This window comes from Peromyscus leucopus, chromosome 7 (assembly GCF_004664715.2).
Source record: "Peromyscus leucopus breed LL Stock chromosome 7, UCI_PerLeu_2.1, whole genome shotgun sequence".
Classification (NCBI taxonomy): Eukaryota; Metazoa; Chordata; class Mammalia; order Rodentia; family Cricetidae; genus Peromyscus; species Peromyscus leucopus.
In genome coordinates this window covers 28,419,356-28,432,949 of record NC_051069.1, presented here as the reverse complement: position 1 = coordinate 28,432,949, position 13,594 = coordinate 28,419,356, and the positions used below count along the sequence as shown (strand labels likewise).

General features: G+C 47.1%; 1 non-coding gene across 1 annotated transcript; it reads left to right on the top strand.

Moving 5' to 3' along the window:
* The first annotated feature begins 13,246 nt into the window (after positions 1–13,246).
* On the top strand, positions 13,247–13,377 carry LOC114691304. Its single transcript, XR_003734190.1, has one exon. It is a non-coding gene; the product is annotated as a U6atac minor spliceosomal RNA (small nuclear RNA).
* Positions 13,378–13,594: the final 217 nt, after the last annotated feature.

Sequence of the window (13,594 nt, the reverse complement as noted above, 5' to 3'; positions counted from 1 at the left end):
TCCTCCTTCCACCACATGGCTTCCAGGGATTGAACTCAGGTAGCCAGGCTTGGAAGCAAACTGTCTTGTCGGTCCAAGAGATGGCCTTGTTAGAGGATTCTGGCATTTGCCTGTGCTAGTCTGGCTTTATTTTTGTTGCAATTTTACATTTAATCTGAAATCAGTCCAACTATCTCCATTTGAAATTATACCAGTGATCAAAATTCATGTGTGTGTGTGTATAGGTTTTTCGAAACAGGGTTTCTCTGTGTAGCCTTGGCTGTCCTGGAACTCTCTCTGTAGACCAGGCTGGCCTTAAACCCAGAGATCCACCTGCCTCTGCCTCCTGAGTGCTGGGATGAAAGGTGTGAACCACCACTGCCTGGCCAAAATTCATATTTTTCAAGGAGTTCTGTATTGAGGATTTTTTTCTCTCTCTTTCCAGAAGTCTCTAAGTTGTAGTCATAGTGACTTCTGATGGGCACAGGTTAGCTCTGTTGCATAAGCTAAGCCAAACTATCCAGTCACAGGAGAGAGAGGAAGCAATGGCCCCATGAAGTATAGAAGGTTAGAGGAAACTGCAGGAACTGAGAAACTCTGAAGGTGCCCGGTCAAGAGATGGGGCTGGGGCTGGGGCAAGCGAGATGGCTCATCAGGTAAAAGTACTTGCCACCAAGCCTGATTCCCTGAGTTCAATCTCCAGGACCCACATAGTTCACACACACACACACACACACACACACACACACACACACACACACACACACACACATTTAAAATGTAATAATAAGAGCCTGGGAAGATGGCTGAGAGGTTAAGAGCATTTGTTGCTCTCACAGAGGACCCTCATTAGGATTTCTACTTCACATGGTAGCTCACAAAGGTTTCTCAGTTCCAGGGGTGCAGACACCTTCTGACATCCTCAGGTACCAGGCGTTCACATGGTACACATATATACATTCAGGAAAAACACTCACACACATAAAATAAAGACTTTTTTGATGTAGTAAGAATAAGGAAGAAGCAAAGGGGTTGACAAGGGCTCATTGTGGAGTCTGACCCACGGCCATTGCTCCAAGAGGCCAGTCATGAGCAACCACTGTCTTCTGGGGCAGACACGGTGGTGTCTGTAGGAGGAGCTGTAGGGGGACGTCAAAGCCCAAGACAGACTTTTGGTTAAGAAGACAAGGAAAAGCAATGGGAGGCATCTTTTCAGGAGGCACACCTGTAAAAGGAAAGAAGGGGGCTTTAGCTGGAGCCCCCTAACCCATGGTTAAGAGGTTTCTTCATTTGTTTTTGAGACAAGGTCTCATATAGCCCAGCCCAGCCTCGAACATTCCTTGTAAGGGAGGTTGACACTAAACTCCTGATCATCCCACTTCCACCTCCCCAGTGCTGGGATTGTAAGCATACACTACTATGCCTGGTGTATGGGAGAGGGAACCCAGGGCCTCCTGTGTGACAGGCAAGCACTCTACCAACTGAGCTCCATCTACAGCCCTATAATTTCTTTGTTTATTTATTTGTTTGTTTAGGTTTTTTGAGACAGAGTTCTTTGTTTAACAGTCCTGGCTGTCCTGGAACTCGCTTTGTAGATCAGGCTGGCCTCGAACTCACAGAGATCCAACTGTTTCTGCCTCCCAAGTGCTGGGATTAAAGGTGTGAGCCACCACTGCCCAGCTACAAGGTAAAATTTTAAAATATCTTTAAAGAGCATTGTAGAGCCAATGAGAAGGCAGAACAGAAAGGCAATGGAAAGACAGGACACAGAAGAAGGTCTCTCTCTCAGGGGAAGAGACGGCAGTGACTGGTAAGCTAAAGGGAGTCTTGGGCTTCTCTACTGCTCTGATCTCTTAGGCTTTAACTCTGTATTTGGCTCTGCATTTCTTATTTACTAAGACTGTTTTGAATTTCATCTACAAAGCATAAAATTAGAAGGTCTATATATGCTGCTGTTCCTCTAATATCCTATGTGCACATGTAAATATGCAAGCATATTTGTCTATATGTAAATATATATGGATATGGATACTTTTTAAAAAAACGTTTTCTTGAGATATTGTCTCTCAATATAGACCAGGCTGGCCTCTAAGTCATAGAGATCTGCCTGCCTTTGCCTCTGGAGTGCTGGGCATATATAGCTTCTAAACTGACATGAATATAGTACACAAATTTCTTCACTCGGTCCCTAATTTCATGCAAGTCCTAGAAGCCCTTATCTCCCTGACCTTATCTTCTGCCTCTCCTGAGCTCACGCTATCTTTGGTTGCTACTGCTTTGACCTTCTTGTAGTTCCTGGAATGGCCAGCACACTTATACCTTAAGGCTTTGCACTTGCTGTTCCCTCTGCCTGGAGTGTTCTTCCGCTACACAGCCTCTTGGCTGACTCACACTTCCTTCATATCTCTGCTCCTGTCCCCAACATTATCGTTCAGGGTACCATATACTTACTACTCACACCCTTCCTTTTACAGCGCTAGAGACTGATCAGGCCTCTTGTGTTAGGTGTAGCTCTACCATTGAACTATATCCCGTGCCCTACCGAATTCTCTCCCCATCCCTCTTTATAAGAAATTGTTATGTATGTAGGTGTTTTGCCTGAATGTATGTCTGTGCACACGTTTTTTGCCTGAAGAGGGCACTGGTCCCCTGGAGCTGGAGTTACAGTTGCTTGTGAGGCAGCATTCAGGTGCTGGGAATCAAACCCAGGTCCTCTGGAAGAGCAAGCAGCCAGGGTTCTTAACCGCTTATCTGTCTCTCCAGTCACTCCACCTTCCTCTTTCTGACTGAGGTTTACATAGCCCAGGCTAGGCTCTAACTAACTATGTTTTGGAGAATGACCTTGAACTTCCTGATCCTTCTGCCTCCCCCACTGTCTTCTTTCTAGAAGGCAGGCCTCCCAGAATTTGCATTCCCCTTGTCCTAGGCCCTCTCCCTCTCCATCCTCTTCCTCTTGAAGGTCTCTACCTGCCTACCACGAAGTTTGGGATATCTCTTTCTCCTAAGTGTGTCCCCCATCTATCTCTTCCTTACAGGGGAGCAGCGCCACCCCTGGTTTTAGTCAGTGCTGGGGGTCCAACCCAAGGCCTCATACATGCCATGCAAACCCTCTGCCAACAAAGAGAGCTAGGTCCCCAGACTCTCCTGCAGCACTTACTGGATTTGCTTACTTTAATCCTTTTTTGATTACATTATAAAATTTATACATTTAACTGGGGGCACTTGTAAGCCACAACACTTGTGCGGAGGTCAGAGGACAACTTGCAGGAGTCAGTTTCTCCTTCCATCATGTGGGTCCCAGGGATCAAATTCAAGTTGTCAGACCTGGCAACAAGCTTCTTTACTCCCTGAGTTGTCTCTCCCTCGCCGTGGGGCACCTTGAAGGGCCTGCGAGAGCCGTATCTTAACACTTCTCACCTGTCTAGATTTTCTTACTTCACTATCAGTGTCCTTTACAAGGATTCCAACTCCATGAATGGAGGGTCTGCGCTTCCAGCTGCTGTACCCAGAGGCTGCAACAGGACATGACTCTCTACGGGTGTTCAGTAAAAGAAAAAAGCAGAGAGAGATGGCATCGTAACATAGTGGTTCAGAGTAATGCTGGAGAGATGGCTCAGAGGTTAAAGAGCATCCTGCAGAAGAGCCACTGTTCAGGCCCCAGCACCCACTTTGGGAGACTCTCAACTGCCTTGTAACTCCAGCTCTGGGCGAGCTCAATGCCTCTGTCCTCCAAGGGAACCTGCACACATTTGCACATGCCCACACATAGACATGCACACATACACATCATTAAAAAAAAATCTTAGGGTTGGGGATTTAGCTCAGTTGGTAGAGCACTTGCCTAGCAAGCATAAGGCCCTGGGTTTGGTCCTCAGCTCTGGAAAAAAAAATCTTAAAAGAAAAAGGATAGGAGCTCAAAGTGCTTGAGTTCAAACCTGTTTGGTTTTAATTTTTTCCCTATGAGACAGGGTCTCACTATGTAGCCCAGGTTGCCTTAAAACTCAAGATCCTTCTGCCTCAGCCTCTAAGAGCTAGGATTACAGATGCCACCATGACTGGCTCAAACATCTTTATTTCTTAGTGAATGTGTACACTTGGGAAGGTGAATCAGTCTCCTCCACTAAACCAGGTCATCCTAGTATCTAATCCTAGGTTTTTAAGAGGATTAATATATGGATCTATAGAACGTGTTCACAGTAATAACTGTCATTGGAAATGTTAGGACTCTTTGATTTTTACTTTTTGGTAGAGATTTGGGGTTTGTGTGCTGTAAAGTGCCAGGGCCTTGTGCACACTAGGCAATAGCTTCAGTGCTCACCTTTCCTCAGCACTGGTGGTAGGTTTTATAAAGGCTATTCAGGGGGTTGGGGATTTAGCTCAGTGGTAGAGTGCTTGCCTAGCAAACACAAGGCCCTGGGTTCGGTCCTCAGCTCTGGAAAATAAAAATTAAAAAAAAAAAAAAAAGACTATTCAGCTATGTTGATGGTATATGCCTATAATCCTAGCACTCAGGATACTGAAGCAGGAGGATCAAAAGTTTGAGGAAAGCCGAGGAAACACTAAGTTCTAGGCCGGCCTAGGTGGGCTCCCTGACCCAGTCTCAAAACAAAGAAAACAGCAATTCCCCCCAAAGGCCATCTAGTAGCTTGGTCATGGGTGGCCCTGCCCAGCTGGCTCTTCTCCATCTTCTAGGTGGTTCTTCCCAGGCCCATTTCTCTGTCCTTCACTCTTAGACACCAGTGTCTCTGAGTGTCTGTCATTTCTGACATTCTCTTCTGGTGATCTCATGTTTTAACTACTACCCAGGATGCAGAGATCAGTAACTGCCGCCCCCAACAGCCCCTGCCCCAGAGCTTCAGCCTCTGGCGTCCAAATGCTTTAAGCATTTCCATTCTAATTACTTGTTAGGCTGCATGACTCACCAGAGTGTGGGTTCCTCAAGGGCAGGAATAACTTCTTGGTTATCTTTATCTCTGCTTTCCCGGCGGGTGAGGTGTTCTTGGTAGGTCTGCATCCTCCGTGTTCACAGTCTATTGGAGGGAAGCAAACAATAAAGGACTAGACAGGTCTGCTGTCGCAGAGGGCTATGTGAATGAGATAAAGACACCAGAGAGCCGGGAGAAGCTGAGGCACAACAGTTGTTGGTAAGGATGACCAGGCTTTGGGCAAAGGGAGAGTAAGTCAAAGGATGTTTCAGAAGAGAGGAATCCAAGCATAAATCAGCACACATACAAGCCCCGAGGTGCAGCATGTTTTGTAGAGTAGTTGGGAGACAACAGAGAGACCCTGGGACTGGATGTAGTAAGATGGACAGGATCAGTGGTAAGATGTAGGGCAGGGTAAGAGAGAGTGGGTAGTGGTTTCAGATTTTACAGGGGCATCAAATCAAGTGAGGAGCCGTTGGAGGGCTCTGAAGAGAAGGTTGATAAGCTATGACTCAACATTTGAAGGATCATTCTGGCTGCTGTCAGAAACAGACAGAGGGGCTAGGGAGGCACTCAGTTGGCAGAGTGCTTTTCTAGCATGCTTGAAACCCTGGGTTGAACCCCAGCATTGAGATAAACTGGGCATAGCGGCACATGCCACGATCTCAGAACTTAGTAAGCAAAGGTAGGATGGCCCTAGGTTTTTTTGTTTGTTTGTTTGTTTTTTAAGATTTATTTATTCAGCTGGGCAGTGGTGGCGGCGGTAGCCACAGCCTCTAATCCCAGAGACAGAGGCAGGCAGATCTCTGTGAGTTCTAGGCCAACCTGAGCTACAGAGTGAGTTCCAGGAAAGGCTCCAAAGCCACACAGACACCCTCTCTCTCTCAAAAAAAGATTTATTTATTTATTATGTACACAGTGTTCTGTCTGCATGTATCCCTGCCCGCCAGAAGGGGAACCAGCTCTCATTATAGATGGTTGTGAGCCACCATGTAGTTGCTGGGAACTGTACTCAGGACCTCTTGCACAGCAACCAGTGCACTTAACCTCTGAGCTATCTCTCCAGTCCCAAGGATGGCTCTAATTTAGAGGCCAGCCTGATGGTTGTCTCATAAAACTTTTCCTGAGGACACTCAACACACGTTGACTCTCACCCCAGATAGGAGTCCCACAACAGATCCAATAACAAATGCCACCAAAGTCCAACTTGGTGATCCAGTGAGTTTTATTGAGGTTACTTACAGGAGCAGAAACAACTTGGCTGCATTACCAAAGCCTACTGCAGCATGAGTGACAGTTCACAAAGCTGGGAACCTGGAGCACAGGTGCAGCCTACAGGCAGATTAACAGGTTGGAGGGTGTCCTTTCCAGGTGCCTCAGTTGGTCTCCACTTCCTCCCAGCAGCACATCTGATCTCTGCTTCTTCCAGGCAGCTGGTCTAGTCTCAGAGTCTTCTCTGCAGCTCAGTTTATCTGAGAGTCTTCTTAGTAGTTTGAAGCAGACTCTTAGCTTTTGTCACTTACTCTGGCAGGAAGGGGGCTAGTGAATCTGGCCAGTTTCAGGGACTTCCTGATGCTATTTTGAGTTGTTTATCTTTCCGTTTAAAGAGAGTCCCTGGAATGTTTCCACCTCAGAGAAAACTGTTAGATAACACTGGTTTACATAGTGAGTTCCAGGTGACCTAGGCTTATGTAATAAGACCCTGTCTCCAAGAACATTCCAAAAAAGGGGTGCAGGGGAAATACTTGGTTAAGTGCTGATGTCACCCAAGCACAAGGGCCTGAGTTCAATCTCCAGAGCCCAGGTGAAAGTGCTAGGCTTCCTGCTTGTGATTTTAACACTGGGTAGTGAAGATAAGCAGATTCCTAGAGCTCAGGGGCTCACCTGCCTAATCTAATGGTCAGCTTCTCTAGGTGAGTGAAAAATCTATGGTAGAAGTAGATGGTACCTAAGAAAGGGCACCTGATTGTCCTCTGGGTTCCACATGTATGTGTAGACATGTACATATGTGCATACTGTTAGGATCCTGCCCTTACTCCTGTACATGCACAGCTTGGGGGCTTGCGTCTTACGTCATCAGAGGGCACTGGCGACTACGTACACGCCTTAAAAAGCTGGATGCAGACCACACTCTCTCTCTCTGCTCTGCCCTGCTCTGCTCCCCTCTCCCCCCACCCCCCCACCATCTTTCTCTCTCACCAGGCCTGGTCCCCTTCCCCCACTTTTCCCTCCTAATAAAGCTCTCTGTAACTAGGTAGTCGTGGCTGTCGCTCGGGACTTTTCCACCGGTAACCAGTGCCGCATGCCCCAACCAGCACCATTTATCTTTCATTGGTGCCGTGGACTCGGATAGGAAATTCCGCTCACTTGGCGTCTGGGGCTGAGTGTTGTCGGAAACCTATATGGAGGACCTGCAACTACCTACTATGCTTTTTTCATTCATTTGCCTAGCTGCCACCGCCACTGCCACCACTGTACCGAGTTGGGACTGTGCTGCCGTAACTGCTGCCACCGCTACCACATCTCCCCCCACCACATGTGCCGAGATTGGCGAGTTCCCCGCCGTTTCCTGCAGCTGTGGCATGAGCTATATTCCTTGCGCCAGACCCCCAAGGGGCCCTCGACTGCGTACCACAACACATTCTATCTTGACAAAGTGTAGGATGCTGTCCAGGTCCCTGGGCAGTCCTTCGGGTACATACGCCCCAACTTAAAATAGGAACCTGGGATCCCGTTTGTTATTTTAATTTTTTATTCTTCTCTCTTGGCACTGCAGCCATGGGACACAGGGGCGGATACCAGTACATTTGGCATTTCGACCCTTATATGTCACAGGAATTATCTAACTCCTGCCAGTGAACGGGCAAATGTAAAGAGTTACCTTATCCCCAAGCTTTCTACTGAAGCTCTAAGCCCTTCTCCCTCTCCATTTCTGATTCTTTCGCTGCCATGTGCAACCACTGCTGTCTATCTGACTTCTGTTTTCCGCTCTCCAGCATTGGGCGAGACTTAACTCACCTTAACTCCTCCCACTCATTCTCAAGCTGCCCTGAGAAGCACAGATGGGTCTGGAAGCAGGCTAGGATCCATGCAAATAAGTTTACAGTAATCAGGATGGCTTTTTAGCCAGAGATCAGTTTATAGCCCGCCTCCTGGTGGGTCTTCCTAAAGCTGTCCCCAAGCCAGCAGACATCAAAAAAAAAAAAAAAAAAAAAATTCAAGACATGGAGTAAAATCCATCTCTTGTCCCCCAGACCTCCCTGACTTAGGGCTAAAACTTAAGCATCTGGAGAGCAAGGCTCCTGACTCCACAGGCTGAAGTTTCAGCTGTGGCATTTAAGGTGTACCAGGGGAGAGATGAAAAAAGCCCGAGAACAGAATTGCCAAGTGCTGGCACATGCTGTCTGACTGGCTTCTGGAAGCCTCTGGGTCCCAAGAAAAGGCCATGAGGGTTAGTACATGCCCTGCCAGGCCATCAATTGAGCCTTGTTGAAAGTGCCACCTAGAAAGACAACTGGTCAGCTGACTGTACTCAGGCCCCCAGTGGCATGGGGACAAACAAAGACCTCCAGCAGACCTAGGCTTGGCCACAGGCTTGCTTGCAGGGAACCCAGAATGCAGCATGGAAGCGATCCATTTCTTTCCTTCTGGAACCCAGAGCCACTTACTCAGTTTTGGGGTGTCACCTCTCCTCGTCTCCCTATTGTCGGGGTAGGGAGGACAGCCTTACCCACCTCACCAGACTTAATTGTACTCTCAGGGTTATTTAATGGGAAGAGATTTTCCAGCTAAGGTAGGAGCTTTCATTTCATTGCTCCTCCATGTGCCTCACTCCAGACCTGTCACAGTGCTTCTCCTCCTCGTGCACAGGGACACAGACAGGGCCCTGCTCTCTGCCCTGTCCCTAATTCCAAAAGATTAAGTTCTCATGCACCACAAGCTTTTCTCTTCCCAGTTCCCTCTCCTAATTAACTGCTCAGCTAATGGCTGCTTTGGACCAACACAGAACTGGAGTCCAGGGATCATCAAGTAAGAAACTATAACAGCTAAAAGCTAATGACACCCCCAGACCCAAAAGCGTCTGGACTCTAAAAAAACAGACTTCAATATAACCATTATTGTTAAATGCTCTCAACAACTGATCACCTGTGTCTCTTGGATGCTAAACTAGTAAAGGAAACAGGTGCCTTAAATTATTTGTCTCTGATAAAGCTTAAAAACATGTTCCAATCTCTCTGTCTCTCTTATTAACATTAACCAAAATAAGCAGAGTACTAAACACCATAATAGTCACTAATTTTCTCATGGCTGCTTCTTAACATGTTCCAAAATTTTCCCAAGCTCCAGAAACCAGCTTAAATCCATCTGAACAGGTGGGATCTACTTCAGGCTTTTCCTGTCTCACCAGCATCTTGTCAGACACAAAAGCAGCCAGAGTGCCAAGCCTGGACGGTTCCAGGGTAGCAGGACAGACCACCATCCCAGGACGCCTGTCTACCTCAGAAGGCCCCCTTCTCACCCCTCCCCCAAGAGCCAACCAATGCCCACCAAGTCAGCTGAAGCAGTTTTTCTGGGAGAAACAATGTCCCTATTCCTATTCACTCACTTTTTTTATAATAAGCAAAAGTCTGGAATGTTAGGATCCTGTCCTCACTCCTGTACATGTGCAGCTCGGGGTCTTGTGTCTTACATCATCAGGGACACTGGCGACTACGTACACGCCTTAAAAAGCTGGATGCAGACCCCACGCTCTCTCTGCTCTGCTCCCCTCTTCCCCCACCCCACCATCTTTCTCTCTCACCAGGCCTGGTCCCCTTCCCCCACCTTTTCCCTCCTAATAAAGCTCTCTGTAACTAGGTAGTCATGGCTGTGGCTCGTGACTTATCCACCGATAACCAGCGATGCACGCCACAACCAGCACCGCCCCAGCACCGTTTATCTTACACACACACACACACACACACACACACACACACACACACCACACAAAATCTAAAAACAATAAAAAGAATCAACCAAGAGAGGGTAAAGGATAAAGCTCAGTGGCAAAGCACTTGCCTAACCCGTGTCAGGTGTAACATGAACCTTAACAGATCTTATTAATAAAAACAAACCTGGGGCCAGGTATTGGGGTGAACGCTGGAAGATCAGAGAAGCAGAACAGTCCACAGCCACCTCACCTCGCCAGTTCCTCAGCCGATCCTGTTTCTTCAGACTGGAAGCCTCTGAGTCCTCACCCGAATGAATCTCAACTGAACTGCTGCTAAAAGCCTAAAAGCTTAACCAGGCTCCAGTTCCTGGTCCTCGCACCTTAAATACCTTTCTGCTTCCTGTCATTTCCTGGGATTAAAGACATGAGTCACCATGCTTGGCTGTTTCCAGTGTGGCCTTGAACTCACAGAGATCCGGATGGATCTCTGCCTCCCAAGTGATAGGATTAAAGGTGTGTGTGCCACCATTTTCTGGCCTCTATGTCTGTCTAGCGGCTGTTCTGTTCTCTGACCCCAGATAATTATTAGGGTGCACGATATATTGGGGAACACAATATCACCACAGTGAGGCCCTGGGTTTGACTCCCAACATCTTCAAGAACACTAAAGACCATATAAAACTGTGAAGCAAAATCAAAAATATCTCTCCATCCCTATTTTTTATTTTAAAATATTTATTTAATTGTGTATATTCATGCCACCATGTGAATGAGGGGGTCAAAGGATAACTTTGAGGACTCGATTCTTTCCTTCCACCACATGGGTCCCAGGGTTTGAATTCAGGTCATCAGGCATGGCTGTAAGGACCTTTACCTGCTGAGCCATCTCACTGGCCCCAGATGCAGAAACTCCTTGAAGCTAGATTAAGTCTTGTTGAAGTATTAAATGTAGGGAATGAGAAGCCTGGTGGTGGTGGTGGTGGTGGTGGTGGTGGTGGTGGTGGTGGTGCACACCTTTGATCCCAGCGCTTGGGAGGCAGAGGCAGGCAGAGCTCTGTGAGTTAGAAGCCAGTCTGGTCTACAGAGCTAGTTCTAGAACAGCCAAAGAGCTGTTACACAGAGAAACCCTGTCTTGAAAAAACAAAAACAAAAACAAAAAACCCCAAAAACAAACAAACAAACAAACAAAAAACCAAACTGTAGGGAGTGGGAGGAAGAGTAGAAGTCACAATGAATGGATAAGAGATGAGTAAGTGAGCCGGGCAGTGGTGGCGCCCACCTTTAATCCCAGCACTCAGGAGGCAAAGGCAGGCAGAGCTCTGTGAGTTTGAGGCCAGCCTGGTCTACAGAGCTAGTTCTAACACAGCCAGGGCTACACAGAGAAACTGTAGCAAAACAAAAACTAAAACAAACAAACAAAAAGAAATGAGTTAGTGTGAGCTGGAGAGATGGATCAGCAGTTAAGAGCACTTGCTGCTCTTGCAAAGGATCCGGGTTCAGTTCCCAGCAAAGCCGCTCACGACTGTAACTCCAGCTTCAGGGGATCTGATGCCCTCTTCTGGCCTCCATCAGCACCAGGCACCCATGTGGTACACATACACACATGCAGGCAAAACACTCCTTTGCATAAAATAAAATACATTCAAAGGTTCAAGCATCTAAAAAAATGTGAATAAATGTGTGTGTGTGTGTGTGTGTGTGTGTGTGTGTGTGTGTGCGTGTGTATGAGACATTTACCAGGCTAGATCAGAAAACACATAAGAGGAAAGTATTAACAGAACCAATAGAAGACAGAAGATTTATGATATCTTTATACACTTCCATTTACTAGCAAAGAGAAAAAAACTGGTCATCAGTATGAGAATAAGAAAACATTTAAAAAAAAATTAAATACAGAGAGAACTGAGCCTACCAACTTAAGGAGAAGGACTGAAGAAAAGGGAAAGACCAGATGTGGTAACACATCTGTAATCTCAACCCTGGAGAGACAGAGGCAGGAGGATCAGGAGTTTGAGACCAATCTAGGTTACATAATTAGTTCAAAGCCAGCTTGGGCTACAGAGCAAGACCCTGTCTCAAAACAAAAGGAAACAAACAAACAAATAAGGAAAAAGAAAAGAAGGAAAGAAAAATGGCTTGGTGAAGATGGGGTCAAGTTCCTGGAAATGGTGAACTGTAATTCACAGCCTCCACTTTCTCACGGCCTTCCAAATACTCCCCAAGCCACTCTTATCTGACTGCCACCTCTGCTCAAATTATGGTCACCAGACACTAGGGATTTTCTTTTCTGTTGTGTTATTGTATTTACTTTGGTCTTTCGAGACAGGGTCCCAGAGCCTAGGCTGACCTGGTACTTGCTGTGTAGCCCAGAATAGCCTCAGATTCCTGATCCTGTTGTCTCAGTTTCCCAAGAGCTGGGATTATAGATGTAAACTGCCATGGCCAGCTCAGACAATGACGACTTTCTCTCCTTTTTTTTTTTTTTTAAAAAAATTACATGTATGAGCGCATGTGTGTTAGTCAGAGGACGACTTCTGGGAGTTCTGTCACTCTTTCCACCATATTGGTCATGGGGCTCGGACTCAGTCCTCACTTCCCTAACCTTTCCATCTGAAATCCTTGCACTAGCCTCTCTCCATCTCTCAATGGTGGTTTCTCAGAGCCAGATTCTTAGACACCCTCTATTTTCATTATTTTATTTGTTAATTAAATTCCAAGTGCTTCCTGCTGCCTGGAAGGTGCTGAGGATATAGGTGAACATTCTTGTGCTCAATTGGCTTGGGATTCCTTCCTAAGCAGTCCCCTACTCCCCACACTGCATATCCAGCAGTAAACGCCATTCTGAATTTCGGACACACCTACCCAATGCGTTGTTGGGCGCCTTCTCCAGTATGTCCCTGTGCTGATGCCTCTTTGCCCTGGTTTGCCTCTCGTGTTCCCTCTTCTAAGCACCCTGCCATGTATTACTGTTGTACTCCACGGTGTTTCTCAGTATTGTGCTCTGACATTGAACTTCCCAAGATGGAAATCCGAGTGCAGTCCTTTAAAATACTTTACTATCCTTCACTTCCTCAAGATGCTCCATTGACTGTAAATCTCCTTCACTCTTTGCCTCCGCAACACATCTCTTCCTACGGCCCTGCCTTGCTGAACTAATCCTAGGTAGCTTCTCAGAGCTGTCGGACCCTGCTTCGGTGCCCATCGTCCCCTTTCCGTCCTCTTGGCTGACGTCCAGGATCACCCGCTGCATCCCAGCCTCCCTCGGCCTCTCCTGGGCCTCCCTGGAGTGCGGTACAGACCCCTGCTGCTGCTCGCACCGCACCGTATCTTGCACTTGTATGGCTTGTGATTGCTTATTTTGCTACGTCTTCCTCGGAACTGTAAGCTTCTTCAAGACAGGAAACACGGAGCTGTGTCGTATGGAAGGAGAGAAGTTCCACTCCCTTGATAAAGATGGAAGAAGCCCTCGGGTCCTCGGGTTTAATAACACATGCACGGTTAAGGCCTTGCCTCGCGCTTTGTGGCATCGAACCGCTGATGTGCCTCCACCCCTGTGGGATACAGCCTGGATCCCAGGTTCAATCCCTGGCAGAGGGAAAACAATCTGGCTACCATCCAGGAAACATGCTTCCCCCCCCCTTTCTTTTAATTATTTTTGTTCTTTGAGAAAGAATCTCACACTGTGGGTTTTGCTGGCTAGCTTAGAACTCACTTTGTAGCTCAGACTGACCTTGAATTCATAGCAATCCTCCTGCCTTAG